Source organism: Cervus canadensis, chromosome 7, assembly GCF_019320065.1.
Source record: "Cervus canadensis isolate Bull #8, Minnesota chromosome 7, ASM1932006v1, whole genome shotgun sequence".
NCBI lineage: Eukaryota > Metazoa > Chordata > Mammalia > Artiodactyla > Cervidae > Cervus > Cervus canadensis.
Genome location: NC_057392.1, coordinates 17,286,794 through 17,299,184, shown reverse-complemented (window position 1 = coordinate 17,299,184; position 12,391 = coordinate 17,286,794).

Here is a 12,391-nt window from a genome sequence, read left to right as displayed (position 1 = left end):
TTATCCCCATTTTAGAACTCAAGAATCTAAGGTATATAGAGAACTGATACAATTCAAAAATCATAAAACCAAACAACACAATTTAGAAATGGCCAAAGGATCTAAATAGACATTTTACCAAAGAAGACATACAAATGGTCAATAGGCACATGAAAATGTACTCAACACCACTGATGATTAGATAAATGCATATCAAAACCAAAATGTAGTGTCACCTCACATCAGTCACAGTAATTATCATCAAAAAGACAACAAATAACAAATGTCGGTGAAGATATGGGTAAAAGGGAACCCTGCACTGTCGCTTAGAATGTAAATTGGTGCAGCCACTATGGAAGACATTAGGGAGATTACTCAAAAAAATTGGGAATTGAACTGTCTGTTCCTCTTCTGGCAGTATACTCAAAGAAAACAAAAACACTAATTTGAAAAAACATGCACCCCTATGCTCATTGCAGCATTATTTATGGTGACCAAGATCTGGAAACAACCTACAGGTTTACTGATGGACGAATGGGTAAAGAGGATGTGGTATGCATAGTGAAAAATTACACAGCCATAAGAAGGGATAAAATCTTGCCATCTGTCACAACATAGATGGGCCTTGAGGGTATTACATTAAATGAAATATGTGAGCTGAAGAAAGACAGATACCATATAATTTTACTTGTAAGTACCATCTTTAAAAAAAAAAAAAAAGGGCCTCTAATGAAACCTGTTTAGAGAAGGACATGCACTCCCCTACTCTTGTGAGAGCACCAAAATCACAACTATCTGCTGAACAACCAGAGGACACAGGAATCCACTAAAAAAAGATACCCCACATCCAAAGACAAAAAAAAAAAAAAATAGCAGAAACAAGATGGTAGGAGGGGTGCAATCACAATTAAATCAAATCCCATACCTGCTGGGTGGGCGTCCCACAAGCTGGAGAACAATAATGCCAAAGAAGTTCTCCCACAGTTGTGAAGGTTCTGAGCCCCATGTCAGGCTCCCAGCCTGGGGGTTCCAGCAATGGGACTGGGAATCCCCAGGGAATTTTACTTTGAAGGCCAGCAGGATTTAATTAAGGACTTCCACAGGACCGGGGGAAACAGAGACTCCACTCTTGAAGGGCACGCACAAAATCTTGTGCATACCAAGACCCAAGGGAAAGAAGTGACCCCACAGAAGACAACCTCTTCCTTTAAAATCCAAAATTAAACCTCTTTTCAGGTTTAATACTTCCCATCCCAATCATTTTATTAACTTGGGGTCTACTTTCTCTTGAATTTGATTAATTTTCTGTAACTTGACAATAAACTCCCTAATCAATGGGGCTGAAATAGAAAATTCCGGAAATCACACATCGTGAAAAAGGCAATATTTTTATCCCATTACATTTTTGAGTGGGGAACTGGTGGCAACACCACTGAAGCAGTATCTATTCTGAAGCATAATATTCTAATAGTGGGGGTTCTTCTAAAACAAACTTTGTAGAGAAGGTGGCTTTTCCAATCCCTTCTAGACACTTGAGATGACTTTAGCTACTGTGAAATTTGGACATAAAATGAGAAATCCTTAAAAACCATGTCCAGACTCTGTGGACCATCCAACACACTCAGGTGGTAACATTTCGAATGAAGCAAAGACACCTTTTAGGAGAGGAGCCCAAACCATATGGAGACCTTCATCGGGTTTGCTGGCATTTTCCATTCATCTTTTCATAAAATAGTTAGCAGTGAACAATTAAGCCTCAGATAGTTCACTCAGGGGTCCTCAGGTTTGTGGCCACTGTTCCAGCCCACAGCTTCCCTGAGTCCACTTGAACACAGAAAAGACTTTGTTGTAGGACTTAGCCTCTCAGCCTGAGGACCATGAGCTCTGAGCGTCAGCTGTCGCATAGTTACCAGGCCCTTCTAGGGTGCTTTCCCGATTACAAATATTGTTTGAAAACAAACCAGCTCCTTGGCTTCCATTCACACTGTTTCCACTGTTTTATTCTTGAGTTTAAAATCAACATGAGCCTCTGATACTGAAGAATACATCTCAGTCCTGGTATTCAAGAGCCTTGTGAGCATGGCATGGTCTTTTCAACCATATTGCACACCACTTGGCTTGACAAATGGATTTTATAACCTTTACATTAATGTCTTTACATTATGTCTAATTTCAGGTCGGGTGGGACCTCCTGTCAGGGAATCCTTTGATGAGTTGCTTCAATAAGCAAAAGTGAAAGAGAAAAACACTCCTCTTCAAATATATGTTACGGATATAATAAAGTAAAAATTGCAGTGACCAACTGAAAACTAGAGCTGATGTCTTGCCAGTGATGAATTCTTTCCCAGTGGTCAGAATTACTCAAGGTGAAGCACAGATGGGTCATCAGGGCCCTAGAGGAAATCAAAGATCTCAGGGGGGTTGTCAGCATCACTTCAGCAGCCCCAGCTTCAGAAGGGGGTCTCTCAGAGAATCTGCCAGAAGGCAGCCCCCCACATCAACCAAGGTGAGGGTAGCACACACCTATGTGGGTACCCAGCCCCCACTGTCATTATGAAGTTAAGTCAATGCGAACTACAGAAGTATAAAACAACAACACGAGGGCTATCACTACTGACCACTGAATTTTACAAAACCTACAAGAAGGCCTGAGCACTACTGAACCCATGCCAAGAGAGAAAGCTATGTGGTTTTTGAGGGGTTTTTTTTTTTGGCACAATTAAGATTTACAGATAAGTGGATATCAAGGCTCCATGCTCAATGATAGTTCAGAGAACCAGCTTTGAAATCAGGTCAGTCTGAGGTCAAAGCTCAACCCCTTGCTAGCCCTGAGAACTTAGGCGAGCCACGCAATGTTTCCGGGTGTCAATATCCTCATGGCAGAATGAGAATGATGACACCAGTTGTACAAAATAACAATGAAATACTGTAGGTTTTCCCCTGTGGCTCAGACAGTAAAGAATCTGTCTGCAATGCAGGAGCCGCAGGAGATGTGGGTCAGGAAGATCCCCTAGATGAGGGCATGGCAACCCACTCCAATATTCTTGCCTGAAAAATCCCATGGACAGAAGAGCCTGGCAGGCTACAGTTCATGGGGTCACAAAGAATCCGATTTGACTGAAGTGACTTAGCATGCATGCACAATGCTTGACACAACACTCAAGACACAGCATAGTTAATGTTTGATAAGTGGTGGCTATAATAATAAGCATGAGAAGAAAGAGGAGGAGATGTGGAGAGGGAGAGGGAGGGAACAGTGGCAGGAGGAACCCTGAGCAGGAAGAAGAAGAGAGAAAGAGGAAGAAGATTCAGAAAAGGAGTATTTAGAATGTTTACAATATGTCATGTATAATGGCAAGCCACTCCAGTATTCTTGCCTGGAGAATCCCATGGACAGAGGAGCCTGGCAGGCTACAGTTCATAGGGTCCCAAAGAGTTGGACACGACAGAAGCAACTTAGCACCCACGCATGCATATATAAATTGGGATGGAAATGGTAAGGCATGGCCTTGACATACAGAGAGACCTGGGTTCAAATTTTGACTCTGACGTGTAGGTATTCATGACCTTTGAACATGTTCATTATTTTCACTTTCCCTTCAGACCATGTAAATTCACTTTTCAGCTTATAATTTAACTAAAGGAAAAAACCCACCCAAACACTCCCACCTTAAACAGGAACATTATTTAGAAGATAAACATGGATTTGGTTTTAAGAAACTCTCAGTTTCACCCACTTTCTCTGCAGACCATTCACTCTGTCCCAATGTCCATTCTCCAGAGCATGGCCAAGGAGGAGGCCTCGGAGACTCAGAATTCACTGGGGCCACTTCACAACCACCATCGTAAAACTGGCTCCTCCAAGTGCCACCACGCAACAAGAGGCAGTAAAATCAAGCACTGGCTGGACTTCAAGGAGCAGGAAATATATACGGTCATTCGCTGCTCTCTGCCACATTTATTGGCTTCAGAACTGGGCCTGGGAGGGAAGGAGTAAAGATTACCAAAGAAACAAGGCTTAGGGGGAAAATGCTGACCTGATTTTCATCTTTTTCTGTGAAATTTCCCCTGCATATTTCCCCCTAATATGTTCCTGGTTCCAAGAATAGGGTAGCTGAGCCATTTTAGGAATTTGGAGTAGCAGATACAATTGTCTGTGTGTGCATGCAAAGGTGTGTGCGGTGTGTGTATAAAACCTAAGCATTTGAAATATAGTTAGCAGTTAGAAATTGTTAAAAATCAACTTTCATTTTCACACACATCAAACACTACTTGGTAAAGATACAAGGCTGGCCAGAACAATAAAGAATGGTATACATTCTCAACCTCCAGCCTAATAACTTGATCAAGTCTAAAGGTATAAGGAGTAATAATGTCTGGATGTTGGCCAAAATTTGAGTGAAATTCAATTACTTTACAGTGTGCCTGGAACAGATAACATGTAAGCCCCAGTGAACATTACAACCTAAGTAGGACACAGGCCCCGGGCACCTTCCGGGATCTGTTCAGCAGCTTCATAGACACAAGGTTCTTACAGGCTTGGCTTATTTCTTCTAGCTGTTACTACCAGTTTTCAGATCCAGCTCCTCAATGCTTGGCCTTCATAGATGGCCTCCATGCCCATTCCAGCATTTGTGCTAAGTTGCTTCAGTTGTGTCCAACTCTGCCACACTATGGACTGTAGCCCGGCAGGCTCCTCTATCTATGGGATTCTCTAGGCAAGAATACTGGAGTGGGTTGCCATACCCTCCTCCAGGGGATCTTCCCAACCTAGGGATGGAACCCACGTCTCTTGCATTGCAAGCAGATTCTTTACTACTAGTGCGACCTGGTAAGCCCATTCCATCATGTACTTGACCCTCACACCCTTCTGTATTCTCAAAACATCTCAGGGTTATCTTGGTTTCCAAGTTCTAAGATCTAGTGCTACTTACCCTTCAGATGTATTAACTATGACTTATTTTCCATGTTCTGATGCTTTGGCATCTGGGGTCTTGCTGACCCTCAAAAGATTGCCCCTCCCAGGGCTGGCCAATTCCTAGAGACAGCCCCAACAACTCACACACTCTCTAAATACAACCCAACCAATCTAGAACCCACTCTCTGACTACCTTCTCACATTCCAGGCCTCAGGTCCCAGACAATTAGTCAGTCCCCAGGCCCCAGAGTGCATTGGAATTATCCAAACCAGCCCATCCTAAGCCTGCTTGCCTGTCTAGGCTGTCCCTTCCCAAAGCAACCATGGTCAAGCCTCTTGTCCACATTTCTCCCACTCCCTCTGCTTCTTGAACCACTCTGGTGCTTTCATGTGTTCCTCCATGGCACAGAGAGCCCTCTCATTTGGGAGCTATGAGCAACAAACTGTCATTTCAATAGCAATCATTTACAGATCAGTTGACCTTAATGAGCCTCAAATTTTCTATTAATACACTGTGAGTTTTCCTGGGGGGGGATGCATTATTGGTCACTCAGTGTGTCCAGCTCTTCATGACCCCATGGACTGTAGCCCACCAGGCTCCTCTGTCCATGGGATCTCCCAGGCAAGAATACTGGAGGGGGGATGCTTCTCCAGGAGAGCCTACCAACCCAGGGATCGAACTCCAGTGTTTCTGGCATTGGCAGGCAGATTCTCTGCCACTGAAATACTTGGGAAGCCCTTTCCTGGGGGGGAAAAGAATAAAAAACTGAATGTTAGTTGCTGGGTCCCCATAGTTGTAGGCAAAGTGACCCAAAAAAAAGGGTCTTCAGTTACTCAATGAGAGGAAGAGAGTCTTACATCTTACAAAGTCATAAGTCTGTACTGACATTTTCAACCCAAACCTAGTTTCACTAAGTCATTTTCTTATGGTAACCTAACACAAAATTGTTTCCATATTCATTCTCTTTTCCTTATCTGAGCAACTATCTTTTTTTATCATTTTTTTAAGAGGATATCCTGTGCCTGCTTCAGTGTATAGACAGTGGACCCTCAAATAACACAGGCTGAAACTGCTGGGCCCACTTATACTTGGGTTTCTTTCTTTCTTTTTTTTTTTTTTTGGTTGCACCACACGAGTTGTGGGACCTTAGTTCCCCAACCAGGGATCAAACCCATGCCCCCTGCAGTGGAAGCAGAAAGTCCTAACCGCTGGACCACCAACGAAGTCCCTTGTGGATTTTTTTCAATAGTAAAAACTATAGTACTACTGAACCTGGGGTGGTTGAGTCTGAAGATACAGAACCCGAGATATAGAGGACAGCTATAAGTTACAGTCAGATTCTCAACTGCGTGGAGGTCATCATCCCAACCTCCACATTGTTCAAGGGTCTACTGTATAGTCACATTTACTCAATCAATTAGACAACACAGATTTACTGGGCATGTAGTATGTACTATTTGGGCTCACATGACATAACTGTGAACAGTACAGCAAAAAATCTCTAATTACATGGAGCTTATAACGTAATGGGGTAAGACAGACAGTACACAGAATAAATGGTATATAGTAGGATGGAACTAGGGCTTCCCAGGTGCCTCAGTGGGTAAAGAATTTGTCTGCAATGCAGGAGACATGGGTTTCATTCCTGGGTTGGGAAGATCCCCTGGAGGAGAGCATGGCAACCCACTTCAGTATTCTTGCCTGGAGAATCCCATGGACAAGAGGAGCCTGGTGGGCTATACAGTCCATGGGGTCGCAAAGAGTCAGACACGACTGAAACAACTGAGCATGCCTGCACGCAGGCATGAGAATTAGCAGGAAAATGAAGCAGGAAAGGGAGAGTATGAGTACTAGGCAGACAGGGAGTTCACATTATTTTATAGCAGTTTTATTTGGATATCAGTTCAGCTCAGTTCAGTCGCTCAGTCATGTCTGACTCTTTGCTACCTCATGGACTGCAGCACACCAGGCTTCCCTGTCCATCAACAAATCCCAGAGCTTGCTCAAACTCATGTCCATTGAGTCAGTGATGCCATCCAACTATCTCATCCCCTGTTGTCCCTTTCTCCTCCTGCCTTCAATCTTTCCCAGCATCAGGGTCTTTTCCAATGAGTGAGTTCTTCACATCAGGTGGCCAAATGATTGGAGTTTCAGCTTCAAAATCAGTCCTTCCAAAGAATATTCAGGAATGATTTCCTCTAGGAGTGACTGGTTTGATCTCCTTGCAGTCCAAAGGACTCTCAAGAGTCTTCTCCAACACCACAGTTCAAAAGCATCAATTCTTCAATGCTCAGCTTTCTTTATAGTCCAACTCTCACATCCATACATGACTACTGGAGAAACCACAGGTTTGACTAGATGGACCTTTGTTGGCAGAGTAATGCTTTTTAATATGCTGTCTAGGTTGGTCATAGATTTGCTCCAAAGGAGCAAGCGTCTTTTAATTTCATGACCACAGTCACTGGGTGCAGTGATTTTGGAGCTCCTGAAAACAAAGTCTCTCAGGGTTTCCATTGTTTCCTATTCTATTTGCCATGAATTAATGGGACCAGGTGACATGATCTTAGTTTTTTGAATGCTGAGTTTTAAGCCAACTTTTTCACTCTCTTCTTTCACTTTCATCAAGAGGCTCTTTAGTTCTTCTTCGCTTTCCAGGAGGCATAAGTGTGAAGATGAATGTGGACCTGTGCTGTTAGTTACACCAGCACTCAATGAAAGTGAGAGAGCACGAAGATCCCAGTGGGGCCGGCCAGGAAAACCGAGCCGACCAGATGAGAGGCGGTAGATGCACTCGAGGCAGAAATGTCTGCCAGGGTGGACTACCAGACTAACATGGTATTTCACTTGCCTGAGCACAGCTCTCAATCCTACTGGAGTGAGGCAAGATTTACCCAGAAGCCCTCTGTCCCCCACTCCTAACTCAGATACACACCCCCCACACACACACACACAGCTCCCTGTTCCACACACCGCTCACCTAGTTATGACATCTAACAGCTTCCCATTCTCTCTGAACTGTCTTCATCAAGAGGCTGTTTAGTTCCTCTTCACTTTCTGCTATAAGGGTGGTGTTATCTGCATATCTGAGGTTATTGATATTTCTCCCAGCAATCTTGATTCCAGCTTGTGCTTCACTCAGCCCGGCATTTCACATGATGTACTCTGCATATAAGTTAAATAAGCAGGGTGACAATACACAGCCTTGACATACTCCTTTCCCTATTTGGAACCAGTCTATTGTTCCATGTCCAGTTCTGACTGTTGCTTCTTGAGCTGTATACAGATTTCTCAGAAAGCAAGTAAGGTGGTCTGGTATTCCAATCTCTTGAAGAATTTTCCAGTGTGTTGTGATCCACACAGTCAAAGGCTTTAGCATAGTCAATGAAGCGGAAGTAGATGTTTATGGGGAAACAATGGAAATAGTGACAGGCTTTATTTTCTTGGGCTCCAAAATCACTGCAGAACAGTTCTGCACTGAACAACAATCTAACCTCAATGAGGTTAACTTTTAAAGTCTACAACCAAGCAAAGAGTCTTCAAACTGTACTCTGACTTGAGTCCCCATGGGGGTCAAAGTCCCTGTAGCTATACTCAGAGCAGCTCTTCATCCATCTGATTTTTATATGGAGATCCATTTAAACAAAGAGTTCCATGGCCTAAAATGAATATATCTATGTATTTGAAAACAACCGGATCCTTTGTAAAATTCCATCAGTAGTGATCAACTTTATTGTCCCATACAGGCGTATACATACGTGCGAAGTAGATTCAGCCATGCCCGATTCTTTGTGACCCCACGGACTGTAACCCACCAGGCTCCTCTGTCCATGGGATTCTCCAGGCAAGAATACTGGAGTGGGTTGCCATGTCCTCCTCCAGGGGATCTTCCCGACCCAGGGATTGAATCTGCGTCTCTTACATCTCCTGCATTGGCAGGCAGGTTCCTTACCACTAATGCCACCTGGGAAGCTCCCCTTGAGGGAGAACAAATTGGGTGTTTTCCAGGGTCTAAATTCCTCCTGGCCAGCAATTCTTTGTTTGTTTGTTTGTTTAATTGAAGGATAATTGCTTTACAATATTGTGTTGGTTTCTGCCATAAAACATGAATCAGCCACATGTGCATATGTCTCCTCCCTCCCACCCCATCCCACCCCTGTAAATGGTCACAGAGCACTGGATTGAGCTTCCTGTGTCACATAGTGTTTCTTTAACCCGGTTTCACAGCTCAATTATCTGAGGAGCTTCTAAAAATAGTTTGGCTTATGAGCCCCGTCAAGAATTTCATAGTGAGTCAAAGGTGACATCATTGTTCTAAAACTATCCCAGAAATTCAAGCCAGGAGGAGAACCATTAACAGGTGTATTCAGGAACCACGCTAAACTCCCATTCTCTACCTAGATATTTTGCAATCTCGACATATCAAGCAAATCCCCTGTAGCCACTCAGAAACACCATCAAGGTGCACTTTTTTAGTGAATTTGACCTACCAACATTTCAGTTTAAAATCTATGAATCTAGTCAAAGGCTGGAGAAAGTTTTCTATTGTTGTTGTTGTTCAGTTGCTAAGTGGTGTTCCAACTCTTTGCAACCTCATGGACTGTAGCCCTCCAGGCTCCTCTGTCCATGGAATTCTCCAGGCAAAAATACTGGAGTGGGTAGCCATTCGCTTTTCTAGGGGAGTCTTTCTGACCCAGGGATCAAACCTGCATCTCCTATGTCTCCTGGAATGGCAGGCAGGTTCTTTACTGTCTGAGCCACCAGGGAAATCCAAAGTTATCTATAGAAAAATCTGTTAGTATCTAGAGTGGTCTCTAGAGAAAAATTAAGCCAGGCTGCATTTCTCTGCTTTATTTTTGCAGACCCTGAGGAGAAATCAGTCTGCGAGTGTGATGTTTTCTTGTGGGAGCTTTATTTTCATCCCTAGATAACTTTTGTTTCTTTCGAGGGATAGACAAAACAAACATTTCATGTAACAGACCACAGAGAAAAGTGACCTGCTACAAAACAAGCAAATTAAAATTCTTGTCCTGGGACTAAGGCATATTTTACCTCATTAAAGTCATTCTACTAGTGTGTTTTAGAGATTTCACAACTTACTTTTTTCCTACTTACCTGAAAGTCTTTCCAAAACAAATCATCAAAATGCCGAGCAGCTCAGGCACCCATGAAAAGAAGGCTTCTGCAAGGATAATGATTCTATTTCCAAACATTTGGAAACACATCATACTAGGCTAAAAGGCTTGAAACAAGGTCAGTCAGCCACTTGGCCCATGGGGTTTCTGTTTACACTTCCATGAGGAGCTATTTACAAGGTAAAAGAAGATTCTGTATCTTGATCAAAATTGTAGTAGGCTATTAGTTGTTGACAACTTTAGACTCCTATCAACCCCGTAGACTATACAGTCCATGGAATTCTCCAGGCCAGAATACTGGAGTTGGTAGCCTTTCCCTTCTTCAGGGGATCTTCCCAGCCCAGGGATTGAACCAGGTCTCCTGTATTGCAGGTGGCTTCTGTACCAGCTAAGCCACCAGAGAAGCCCAAGAATATTGGAGTGGGTAGCCCATCCCTTCTCCAGCAGATCTTCCTGAAGCAGGAATCAAATCGGGGTCTCCTGCATTGCATGTGAATTCTTTACCAGCTGAGCTACCAGGGAAACCCCTCTATGTAATCCAGCATGTGAAATTCAATCAATGACTGGTTTTCATCTCTTTTAAGAATGCAGCACATTTTGCCCAAAATTAATTGTCCTGGATAAAAGCATTGTTACAAAATTACAAAAATCCAAGATGGCAGAGTAGAAGGATGTGTGCTCAACTTCTACGTACTCCAAAATTACAAATTGCTGTTGAGCAACCATCAACAGCAGAACGTTGGATCCCGCCAAAAAAAAGATACCCCACATCCAAGGGCAAAGGAGAAGCCCCAGCAAGATGGTAGGAGGGGCAAAATCACATTTAGAATCAAACCCCCTACCCATCAGAGATGCTCAGAGAGCTCAAACAAACGTTGTGCACACCAGAGACCCCCACAGAGACTGAGCCAGAACTGGGTTTCAGTGTTTCCTGCAGAGGTACGGGTCAGCAGTGGCCTGCCACAGAGTCAGGGGCTCCGGATGCAGCAGACCTGGATATGGCATAAGCCCTCTTGAAGGAGGTCACCATTAACCCCACCATAGAGCCACCAGAACTTACACAGGGCTGGGGGAACAGACTCTTGGAGGGCAAAAATAAAACCTTGTGCACACCAGGACCCAGGAGAAAGGAGCAGTGACCCCACAAGAGACTGACTGACTTCCCCATGAGTGTGCAGGAGTCTCCAGCAGAGGCGTGGGTCGGCGGTGGCCTGCTGCAGCGTCCGGGAGCACTGACTGCAGCAGTGCACCAGCCTTTTGAAGAGGTCTCCATTACCTCATTCCCTCCACCATGGTTTGGCCTCAGGTCAAACAACAGGGAGGGAACAAAGCCCAGCCCATCAACAGAAAATTGGATTAAAGATTTACTGAGCATGGCCCCACCCGTCAGAACAAGACCCAGTTTCCCCCTCAGTCAATCTCTCCATCAGGAAGCTTTCATAAGCCTCTTGTCCTTAACCATCAGAGGGCAGACAGAATGAAAACCACAATTGCAGAAAACTAACCACACTGATTACACGGACCACAGCCTTGTCTAACTCAATGAAACTATGAGCCATGATGTGCAGGGCCACCCAAGACAGACTGGTCATGGTGGAGAGTTCTGACAAAATGTGGTCCACTGGAGAAGGGAATGGCAAACCACTTCAGTATTCTTGCCTTGAGAACCCTATAAACAGTATGAAAAGGAAAAAAGATAGGACACTGAAAGATGAACTCCCCAGGTTGGTAGGTGCCCAGTAAGCTACTGGACATCAGTGGAGAAATAACTCCATAAAGAATGAAGAGATGGAGCCGAAGCAAAAAAAAACACCCAGTTATGGATGTGACTGGTGATAGTAGTAAAGTGTGATGCTGTAAAGAGCAATATTGCATAGGAACGTGGAATGTTATGTCCATGAATCAAGGCAAGGAAGTGATCAAACAGGAGATGGCAAGAGTAAACATTGACATTTTAGGAATCAGTGAACTAAAATGGATTGGAATGGGTGGATTTAACTCAGATGACCATTATATCCACTACTGTGGGCAAGAATCCCTTAGAAGAAAAGGAGTGACCCTCATAGTCAACAAAAGATTCTGAAATACAGTACCTGGATGCAATCTCAAAAATGACAGAATGATCTCTGTTCATTTCCAAGGGAAACTATTCAATATCACAGTAATCCAAGTCTATGCCCGGACCAGTAATGCTAAAAAAACTGAAGTTGAACGGTTCATGAAGACCTGCAAGACCTTCTAGAACTAACACCCAGAAAAGATTTCCTTTTCATATAGGGGACTAGAATGCAAAAGTAGGAAGTCAAGAGATACTTGGAATAACAGGCAAATTTGGCCTTGGAGTACAAAATGAAGCAGGAC